Genomic DNA, 12,216 nt, shown 5'->3' on the forward strand with positions numbered 1-12,216 from the left:
ACTTCCCCATTCCTCATAACAAGGTTAGAGCTTAAGAAGCCTCAAGGATCTCTAGTTGAATTTTATTATTTGCATTTTCTCACAGCCAGGTCTGTTTCAAAATTTCTTTTAAATAGCACAAATTGATCAGCACCTTCACAGGTATACATATGCTTTTATAGCTACCATTTTCTATGCATGGTTTTATAGCATACATCTTGTACTCCAGGATTTTATAGTAGTTCAAAGCTATCTACATCTTTTTAAGGAACAGAAAGCACATATTCCCAAAAAGCATGGACCAAAACATCCAATTAACCTTATGATACACATAATATGGGTATACTTCCAAATATCCAACCAGGCCACTTATGTAAGACTGGTGTCAGGACTTGTTCTGAATCTTATTATCACTGTGCTTTGGTTTGTCTCTTACTAGCTACTTAACCTGCATACCTGCTCCCCACATATAAAAAACAGTATTCTTCCCCTTCTATTCTTCAGGACAACCTTAATGACTTCTCCACTCTTTTAAATTTGTGCTCAAATTCTTCTTTAAACAGTTTCAGCTGAGGCTAAATTTCTCTCTCAGACTGCAGAATTGTGCCACACATACTTCAGGATTTCACATGCAACAGAAGCCTTTTAGAGAAGAACTGAATCAATCAAGGCTTGGCTCTCACTTCTTTGTTGCCTTCATTTTGCTACATTCCTTTCACAAAAATTCATTTTCAACACTCTTCCCAGGGTGTTAAAGTACTAAAGTCTGAAATAATACACTTTCATTCTCAGTCCTCAAGATTCTTCCCTCCCCCGCCCACGAATCATACAAAGCTTTTACCGCTGCTTCTGTTTGCTGGAATAAGATGTTTTATTGAATTTTAACCCTATGTGTAAGGGCGGGGACGGGGGCGGGGATGGGGGAAGCACAAACTCAGCTTTTACAGGATCTGAACATAAGCCAACATCCAAAAAAGATGTCAGAAACATATTTCTAGTGCTAACAAGAGTTAGCAAGAGCGAACGGATCCAGGGAGAGTTTTTAAAAACTTTTTATTTATTAAAATTCTCTAGATACAGATTAACTTTCTTCGTACAATATTTATTACTGCTTCATCTGCATAGAAGCTCCAAGTGCTCTCACAAATGGGTTGTAAAATTGGCTAGTTTTGATGTAGACTTCATGTCCTTGAAGCATTATTTTCTAACTTTTTATATAACTACTTCCCTCGAAGGACCAATGTCGTCTCACTATAAAACCCCTTCCCCTCCCCTGCCATCCCTGGTCATCACCTACACTTATTATTTTGATTTTTATTTCAAAACCTCTAATTCTGAGCTTTCCTGTCAAGTAGACAAGATGACCTCCACTTCTTATCACACCCCTTCTGTAGAGCTTTCTCACTCCCAAACACCTAATTCAACCACACTGTCCTCATCTCACTGTACCGTTTTATGCTTTTCCTGCTTTTTCCTTCCTATTTTTCATTACAGGAAAGGGGAAAAGGAGATGCAAAACAAAGGTATGAAGCAGAAGTAGTTTGCCCAAAGTCAACATGACAGCATGGGGGAACAAACCCCAAATTTGTCCCACACTGTGTTAACTTTCTAGGCACAGTTCCTCCCCAAAATAGTGAATGAAAGCAGCTCACTTGTTTAAAGAAATGGCTACTCAAGTGATCTCACTGCAGTGTTAGATTGATGTGAATTCACAGCATATTGTCTACACCACAGTATGCAGAAGCAACCCATACCTTTATGTCTTAGACAATGTGAGCCAGGTGACCCTGCAGTCAAAGCGACTTGGTTTTCAATCCAGAACAGGTTCAAAGTACCTACAGAGTCACCATGGAGCAGTTCAGGTGACATCGCTCCACCTCCCAGATGTGCCTCACAGTAGTAATTTCTCCATAGAGGCAAGCCTCGGTGCTTTTTCCAGCTTCCAAAGCTACATTCATTACAGGAAGCACCATCCACCACTGGACTATGGGACAAATTTAGTTAACTTCCAATACATAGTGTGTTTACTTCCACACAGTGCTGTTCAAAATACCTCATTGCTGATACAAAGAAGGTGCGAGTCTAAACATGTCCCAGCCTTCCACCACATCAAGCAAAAAAATTTTGTAATCTCCTAATAAAAGAATGGAAAATTACAGATTAGGCACCGCACATTATAACATGTGGCTAGCAAACATCATGGCCTTTTAACAGCTGCTGCCCAAGAAACAAATCCCTGGGTCCTCCTGATTTGGCTAGACCAAGCTTGAAAGTGGTAACACAGCAACCCTGACTGTATCCTTTCAATTTAAAAGCTCACTATTAGGTTCTGCTATTACAAAATAATTCCAACTCCAAAATGCCATTTTCTTGAACTAGAGCAAGGAGTTACAAAATGTTATTGCAAATCTTACTCTGCTGGGTAAGGAAGAGTTAGACCTGCTATGGAGACCATCAAATGGGGTAGGGGTAGTCAAGCAATCAAAGAAGGAAAGATAAAGGTGTATATAGCATCTCACTTTCAGATACCTTGGGGCTAGCAAACATTTTGTTCCTATAGGAAATTACACAGCTCTAGATCACTGCCTATTGAGATCCACTATTCGCAGCTTTTTGCTACAACATGAATGGCTTATTAAACCTACAACATATCTGTTTTAGTTAACTTCTTGGTGGAGAGGGGCCAGGAAAACAAAATGTACTTAAATGCTGAGGTTTTTTTCCAGGCTGAATGCCTTTCATCCAATAAGACATTCAAAGCAGTGACCCAGCAAATGGATTGAAAAAGCAATCTTCCGTCTCAGTGCCGCATTATCATTCCTATTCAGTATTCTCGGTGAGATATCTCAATCAGCTGGATGTGTGTGTAAGTGACAGCGCAGCCCATTGCTGGGTTAATTAAACATTTGACTTTAACACCCTCCCTGTCATTAAGCAAATAAAAACAGATAATTCAAACTGCACTTCATCCACGGGGTACACAACATACATGTCAAAATTAAGAGAGTCCAAGGCCCTCAGGGAGTTCTACTCGGGGAGGTAATCAGTTTAAATCTTATCTGGTTTATCAATTATTCTATTGATTAAAGCAGGGTGATTATACAAAACTCCCTCTTGCCACATGGGATACATGTCAGCAGAGCAGGACAACACAGGGAGGCTCAAAAACGATTTAAAGAAAATACAGACAGATGAATAACAGTCTATTAGTACATGCCAGCAATCCATAGATAGAAAGCCTGATTCTTCTTTTTAAACAAGTGAGTTAAAGTCCTTCCAAATTAGAGTGCCAATGTTGTTACCTCATCCGCTTTAAAATCAGATCTATAGGTTGAAAGGGCAACATTTCTTCATTTTAAGCAGATGATTTCTTGCCCAGTATTTGAAACATGTTTTATTGATACTGGTCTTGGAATGTAACAAAGACACCAAACACAAGAAATCCCAGACTTTTAAAAGGCATCATACTTACCTACCAAAGCCCCTCAAAGTAGATGAAAAGGGCATTCCCAGTACTTGAACTCTCCCACATACATACATGACAGCCATAAGTAAAATGTTGTATTTTAACAATTAAAAGTGCGACAGCTCATCTCAGACATAAAAAGATTCTGCTTTGGAATTTTGAAGATTTTTTTGTTTTGTTTTGTAATGTCTCCTAAGTGAGACATCAGCAGCTGTGGGAGCTGCCACTGACACATTCTGATTTTCAACAAGCCCTCACACAAAATCCTGCCACAGTAGTCCTTACTGCAACTTCCCTCTTGCATACAGCTACAGTACACAAAGCAATTCCAGTTGCTTCTGATTTTTTGTTTCCAGGTGAAGAAAGGTTCAAAGGACTCTTCCAAGGTCTGTTTGTGTCTTGAGTTTGTGAGCACAGTCCTACCTCTACTATCTTCCAAGCAATATTTTGTTTCAAGTTTTATTGTCATGTCCTAAACTGGATCCTAAACTGGCCTGTACAACACCTTGCCTTACACATACAAACCAGGGACCTTTTAAAAATGAAACTGCAGTCAAAAAACCAATTTAAATTTATTTCTAAAAGTTCCCTCTAAGCAAACAATCAGCAGCAGAAGATCGGCTTTAAACCAGGGACTTCTTTTTTTCTTCCCCCATAACATCTCCTAAAATCTGTTCTGTAATAGTCAGACTGGTAATGCAAACTATTTATTAGTCATCTCATCACATCTTAATTTTTTACCAGGACAGAGGGTATGAACCACAGTGGTCAAAACACCGACAAGCTGGAGAGCCCCAGTGCCCCACTGGCCCATGCTGCTGGAGTTGCAGTCAAAGAAATTCTGAGAAACAAGGACAGCTAAAAAGCAGGCCTGAGGTATGTTCTTGCCCTTCACCTTCAGAAAGGGATTATATGCCACTCCATACTGGCACTGCGTGTGCATCCAACCATACTTCAGCCTCTTCTTTGTAGATCTCTTTTCTTCTTTGGAAGCAAACTAGAAGCCTGCATTAACATGCTGTATTTTACTCTCACCACTAGAAATACTGAGGGTGCTATTTGTAATTGTATTCTTTTAAGAGGTTTGTTCTCTGCAGCTGTTTTCTGCTTGCAGTGTATTTTGTGTAATCAGCACATCATCATAAATACATTGGCTGTTCCCCCGAGGGAAGCTGTCACTGTTTAATTTACAGAACAACCTGGCCAATGTGAATTCTAACACTACAGCACTATGGCAAGAAGTTACCACATTCGGAAAAACAGGTTTCTATGAATTTTTATATCAAGAGCTGGTCCCAGGACAATTTAGGTTTCAGAAATAGATTGTTTTTAAAAGCACTTTATACACTGGATGGAATGGATTCTTTCCCACTTACAGCCTCTTAAGGCAGCGCCAAACTCACTCCCACATTATTTTAAAGGTGACAACCCCAATCCCAACATGACCATCTTCACTTCTGACTTCTACCAAAAGAAGGCACTGTATGTACGTGTCTTACGCTACACAACAATTTTTAATTTTTTTTTTTTTTTAAAACGAAGAACAACCCAAAACATCAATGTCTTAGTTTTCTTCATTTCAGTAAGGGAACATACCCTGTTGCAAGGTCAAATGTTATTACCTACATCAAAGGGTTGCTGCACAGTTTATTACTCTGAAGATGCGATAGAAGAGCAAGGCATATTCCTGAAAGAGTAAAAATGTATGCAGGTTTATTGGCTGAATGAAGAGTTGCTTCCTTTGTTTGCTGAATATATGGTTATATTTTGAGAGAATAAATCTGAAGGATTTTTGTAGAAGGTAGGCAAAAGGCGGATGGTTGATCTTACTACATACAGACACAATTTAGAAAATTCCACAATGGTACCAGAGTATTTTGGCAATCATTTCAGAACTAAACATGAATCCCAAATAAACATTTGGGCATGACCAGTGAGTTACTTGGATATTTCATTAGCAATGGCTACTAGAAGCAACCTACCTGACTACTTGGAACAGGAGCCAAGAAGGCTGACAACATGATTATTTTTTTTTTTAACACACACATATATATACATAAAAAAAATGCTAAAGAGAAACAACTATGAATGTAAATACAATCAAAACCAATTTAATGGATAAATTTGTTTGGGAATTCTTTTCCAAAAGCAACACAAAACTATTTCATACTTTTTTTTTTTAAATCTGCTTTCCATTTTGGGGGGCAGCAAGTTCTTAAACGAATTTCAATAAAACTGAAAATTCCCAAGTTCTGTGTATAGCAGCACTTTGCTCATTCTCAGTGGTAATTAGAAGCCCTGTTTAACATCACCAGACACAGGGCAAGTATACAAACATAATAAAAAAGAATCATGCACATCACAGAGTATTGTTTATGTATTTTGACAAGCATAGTTTAATTTTACTTAGTTTGCAGAGCATTCTAGTAAATTATTTTCTTCTATTTGAAAAGTAACAAAATCAAAGGAACAACCACTGAAGTAAAATAAATATTATCTTCTCTCTGATATGGTTTATGAAAATGATCTACCAAACATACAGAAATCTGAATAGAAATGGCTGAAATTTTATGGCAAACTGAGTCATCTGGTTGTCTATAGAAGAAAGAATACAGGAAAGAGAGCATGACTGTTTTTATGCACCACGTAAGTGGTAGCTAACGGAAAGCGAAAAAAATTAAAAGAAACCCAGACAACAGGGTAGCAAAGTAACTATCTCTTCAAACTATGAATTTTAAGATTATGAAGTTCATTTGTACTCTGAGTGTTTGGATTTGTCCCCCTGAAATCTGCATGTAGTCACATAAATACTTGATTTCAAAGAAGAAATATTTCATTTTGTTCCCTCTATACATGCGTTATAATAAAGTTATTCAGAACTACCTCTTCACGTTGTATTTCCTGAGTCACTGAATTCTAACATTGGCTTAAATACTGGATGATAAATTACTTCATGACATCTCCAAATTTGTGGTAAAATTCTGTACTTTAATTTTTAAATTGAAATTATTAATGTGGTACTAGCTCTTTGCCAGTTCTGCAGAAATTGGTAAATTTGAGCTTGCCCAACTGGCTCCCTCCGAAGCACTGCCCATGGAGCCATCAAATGAGAAATGATAACCGAGCCAAGGGATTTACAGCGGACTACACACAGAAACACTTATAATTGCTGTGAGGGGACTGCAGTGGGGTACGCTTAATGCTGCCTTCCTTCATATAAAGCAGGAAAGATGAAGATTCGACATTGGAAGAGCATGGAAAAGTCACTGAAATGTTAAAAAAAAGAAAAACCGAAACCCAAACCCACGCTAAATAAGGGGAAGCAGCAGTTTCGTTCCGGATCTGGAAAGGCCGCGGGCCCAGCGGGAGGCTGGGGGGCCCCCCCGCCCTGCAGTACCGGCCGGGGCCGTGAGGGCGCAGCACAGGACGCGGCACCGCCGAGCCCCCGCGCCGTCCCCGGACACGCGCGCGGGGGCGCGCGCGCGCACACGCACAGCCTGATTCTAATTCAATTAGTGCAGTCTGCAACTCCAGAAAAAAAAGAGTAATTCAATTAGTGCATTGTGCAGCTCTACAATACCTCCAAGCAGATGTTCGCAATCCTGAGGAACTGGAGCTAGCTTTAAAAATACCTGTATGCCTTCAGTGTGGCGCTGCATATGCCATTTGTCACTACGGCTTTATACACCTCTCTGACTTCTAACAAGGGAGGAGAGAAAACTCAGATGAGTTTTCTTTCCGCCAAACTAGTGCCGGTGTGCTAAAGACCTTGCCCTCTCCTTTTCAGGAAGGGCGCATTACATAGTAACAAGATCATTAATGCAGCGGCTGAAGGAGGGGAGGCCTTTTAGCTATAATGCAGTTTAAATTAATCACCATGCTGGGCATACTGGGGTGGCATTTCTCACTGACAGACACTGTCACACTCCTTGACACTCAGACTGAAGAACTAATAAAAACACGTGCAACTTCTGACAATCGATACAGGTGCAGAATAATGATGATTTCTAATTACTAAATCGCAGTGTATTACCAAAAAATTCCCAAGCCATATCCACTGATCCGCAGAGAAGGACTACTTTGCTGCCTGAAAGGAGACAAGCGTCTCTCATCGTTGCTATCACCTGAGAGCAGAGATCTTGCAGCCACAACCCAGGGGCTCTCAGAGTTTGGTGGGCTTCCCAGCATCACCACCTAACAGCACAAGGTTATGCCACCAGCCAGAGAAGGCCATTAGATTTAAAGGGGGATAAACCCTAAATATCTTTAACAAAGCTGTTCTGTAGTCACTTGGCATTTACTTTATTAAAAAAAATCCCCATCTAAGATAATCCTCTTGATCCTCCTACAGTGAAGCTCCCAAAAGTCTGAACAGCAGATGGGGGCTGAGTCAAGTGCAAAAATTACACAATTAATTTGGCTTCATTTCTGCTCCTTCTTGTATCCCCTCTCATGCCTTTATAACTGCTCTTGCCAGGTGATGAGGAGAAACAGGAGAAACTGCTGCTGAACACCTCCAACAAGAAACTTTGCTTAAAAAACGAGGTGTCACATTGTGGCAGTTCAATATTTCATAGCCAATACAAGGAATGTGCAACAACACTGCAACTTTAAATCTTTGCCTCCCGTGTCAGTCTCTCTCCTCTCATTGTAATGCCAAAGGGAACAGCAATCAGAGTGGAGATGTTCAACGTGATAGAGGTCAGGACACCAGTGGATCAACGTACCAGAAACACGACCTTGTTTATTTTTTTCCCCAGTATTATTGTTTACAGGGTGCTTTGCTCATGTACCTTGTGGTTCTTAGCTAAAAGATGAAATTACAGCCCAGGATGAAGCGCTCAGGCACACATCCAATTTGTGTTTCCATCTCAGAAAACAAAAAGCTTCTGAGGCCCTCGGGCTGCCATTCAAACTTGGAGAGGCTGACATTTTTAACAGCATGAACCAGAGACTGGCAGAGGGAATGATCTAATGCATTTCTGACTTGTCAATCAAAGATCTCACCTCTGCTGTCTTGTAAACAGTTGGGGGCCACCTAACTACATTCATAACCAGGGGAGAGCCTGCCGCCAGCTGGGGGGTGCTGGAGCCGCATGCTCTGGCTATTAGTCACCAAAATTATGATTCCGTTTTAGAGGCACACCATAAACAGCCCGCGGGCGGATTTCACATGGCCACTGGGAGAGCGTGAGGGGGGAATACAAAGCAGGCTTGGTCGAGGGCGGCCACGTCTCCATGCTGATGGAGTCTATTGACTGGACGCCCCATCTCTCTCCCAATTAGAGACAGAACTGCACACACCAGCAAACATTGGCTCCAAAGCCAGTTTCCTTCAAATGCATTTTTCTCACAAACATGTTTCTAAGCATGCACAGTTTGCCCACCCCGATGCTTTAGCTTTAACCTCCTGTATAGCCATAAATAACGTACTACTCACATTCACTCTGTATTTCCCAGCAATAAAATGTCAACTTTTAAAGCAAAAATGCACGAACAGGCTGAAGGAAGTTTACAGAGACAACTATTTCTAACAATTTACTGACAATGCTTCTTTAACAAATATTCCACTTCCTAACACAAAAATATAAACATTAGAAAAAAATAGATGTAAAAATCATTTGAGATATGAGTTCATCTCTTCCTCAAGGGTGCAACAGGCTTCCATCACTACAGACTGTTTACATCTCTCACCTTACTCCAAAAGTGATCTCAGTCCAAAGAAAGGAGCAGTGTATATCATGTCCATGCTGCACAACCTCATGGGCAACCCTGTTTACTTCAATTTGCCCAGCACAGTACACCCATGCTTTCATCAACCAGGACAGATTTCTGCCAAGACCAAGGAAGACACACCTTGCTTCTGCAAAACCAAGCAGAAGGTAGTCCCGTTCATCTGACAAACCCCGATATGCAGTTCTTTATGACCAAGACCTTCACTTCAGGTAAAGCAAAATGTGAATTTCTGGCATTCCAGAGACACTTCTGCATTCAACAAAATGCTGCTACCTCTGCCACAGAAGTTAATCCTCCACTTTGACTACTAAAGCCTGTTACAGAAACAGAATTTCAGCTCTGGCAAAATAAAGCTGACAAGACAACTCTTCATTTTTTCACCTGTGCCTATGCTCCAGACAGAAAAGTAAAAGTCTGACTCTTGTCTCAAACAGTTTACCATCTAAAATGGAGCTGATATTTGTGATGGGTGTCAATTAGGTAAAAAGGAAGAGCTGAACTGTCCTCTGTGACTACCCTGATATATAACCTTTGTCAAGAGTTTTAAATTGATCCTTAAGTCTCCTCATTTATACAATAGCTTACAGAAATAAGTTAAAGGAAATACTATGGTCTTCTACAGATCTGCAAGGATTAATACAATCATTTCCTTGGCATACTTGATGGGTATAATTGTAAATTAGAGTTTTCAAAGAACTGCGACTATCAAAAGCAACGGAGTCTTGTGAGCATACATGGAAAATATTTTAAAAGGGAAAGTAATGATCTTCAAATGAAAAATGTCACTGAAAGACACCTGTTGGCACATCTGGAAATTTCCAAAGCACGGATTTCTCTGAAAAAGAATATACTCTGCATAAATTTTTTATCATTATTAAGAGAATCTACATACAACCTAGTTTTCAGTTGCTTTGCAGAATAACAGTACAGTAAAATTTCACACCCAAGACACTGAAAATGGAATGTCTGGCCTTTTGCTCTTGTTAAAATACCCTCTTTGACCCCTTCCCACAGTGTCTTACAGGAGTTCATGTTCCAATTTGCTGCCATCTTCCACTATGATCTCTATGAAATTCAGTTACACAATAAAACATCAGTTGCAAAGCCCTTTGAGATAAAAGATGTTAAAAAGAACTGTTTCTTATTCTCCCATTCATGGGTTTAGCCTTTCCCACTGTGGGAGAATTGCCAAACAGATCTAAGGAACCAGAAGATCCTGTTTTCACACAAGTGTCTCCAATAATAAAAACACACAAAGAAGAAAAATGAAGTTATCTGACATATTAACAGAATCATCTGTAAATCGACTATCTGCCAATGTTTCCCAAGAGAAGTCAGCAGGGCTTTAACTGAGCTACTCAAAAAGAGTCTCTTTCCACATTTCTGTCTGAGCATCTGAAGGTAAGCATGTAAATAACTAGACAAATTCAGCAGTGACTAAGTAGCCTTCCAGATGGCATCTTCTCTTTTGCCACAAGCAAAGAACATTGATATGCTTCTCCAGTTACTTCAAGCTTGCTACGGAAAAAAGAAAATAACTTAATATGAGAAAATTTGCTCGGCTACAAGCAATGCTTTCCAAAAGATTCAATACCAAAAAAAGCATTAAAGAACGCTGAAATATTGCAACATCACAGCTTCAAGCAGGCTCCAAACCACTCCCATGTAGACTTCTGCACTGGAAAATGCAGAAGCCATGCCTCAGAGGGGAGTTTTCTTCAAACCATGCAAGTTAATGGGGATCAAAGCCCATTGAAAAAAAATGGACTGAAATATGGATGACTCATTGCTGCAGAAGCTGTTGCTGGCAATTTAGTTTCTTTCAATTGGCACTAACTGTGCTCCTCAACATAGCAGTTGGAGTGCTGTGAAGAGTATCAGTATACCATTTTAGATGGCAAGTGGGGCAGACTTCCTCAGTTCCCACAGTCACTAAGTACACATGGAAATGTCTCTCAAAATCTGCAAGAATGCAAATGTCAAAGCCCTACTACTCTCCCAAGAAGGCAGCACACAGTGAACGGTTGTGCAGCTGACTCATTTGACCCCAAATATCAATGCGCTGCATTAGTAGGAAAGTTATTATTCATATCTATCATTAGCAAGAATATCTTGAGCTCAAAGAGGCTAATTTCCATTCCCCTTCATAATATATGCTTATTTCAAGTAATCAAAAATAATTCAAAGTAGAAAGAAAGGAGTCCCAGTTTGAGTTTATAAAAATACTGCTAAGGTTCTCCAAAACCTGAGCTTAAAGAGATCTGAGATTTATTCAGCAGCAGAAAGCCCAAAAATGAGGCCCATCCAATTTAGTCAAATTATGCAAATCAGGATTAAAAGTAGGAGTCTAAACTCTGCCTGTTGTCTCCAGAGTCCTCTTAAACTAATAAAAAGTCATCTTTCCCCTCCCCCATGAAAAGCTCCACTAAAAGCTTGCTTCAGCAAAGGAGGCCTGGCAGGACACCTTTCAGAGTCCATCAGTGCTACTGCTGGGTCAGCAAAAAGAGTTGCAGCAAAATGATGCAAGATACTTAAACCTCCCCAGAGACTGAGAGGATTATTTCCACAGTACTCTCCTAGCCCTGTGAGCAAGAAGTCAAATTCAAAATAATCTTTGCAGGCTGTTCTTTAGAGGCAGATAATGAACTTTCACCAAAATGACTGAAAATTTCAGGAAGATTCTAGCTTATTTATTATGTCTAGTTTTGCAAGATGCTGATGAATAAAACTCTCTGCCACAGGTTAAGTCAGCAGTAGCATAATCCAGCAGCATAAACCTCAAAGTAAGCGTTCATGCTACCATGAGCTCCAATAAGCACTCTCTCTACAGAGATACTCCTGAGGTCCCTCGGTCACTGCAGTTCACACATCTCAGAGACAGAGTATCCAACATTAACATAACATCTCTGCTGCCCAGTCTCTGCTGTTTATATCCACGTCATCGTAAAATGCTTGCAATGATCCTAAGGGCCTTGTCTAGGTTTCTATAAGCTCACCCAATAGCTGTCTCGCTCTCTACCCACAGGAGAGTGTCT

At 40.1% G+C, this 12,216-nt stretch overlaps 1 protein-coding gene across 7 annotated transcripts in view; it reads right to left on the bottom strand.

Moving 5' to 3' along the window:
- BTRC (beta-transducin repeat containing E3 ubiquitin protein ligase) overlaps nt 1-12,216 on the bottom strand; it is a 118,787-nt gene that overhangs the window by 76,523 nt on the left and 30,048 nt on the right. The window lies entirely within an intron of this gene.

The sequence above is a fragment of the Strix uralensis genome, chromosome 7, assembly GCF_047716275.1.
Source record: "Strix uralensis isolate ZFMK-TIS-50842 chromosome 7, bStrUra1, whole genome shotgun sequence".
Taxonomy (NCBI): domain Eukaryota; kingdom Metazoa; phylum Chordata; class Aves; order Strigiformes; family Strigidae; genus Strix; species Strix uralensis.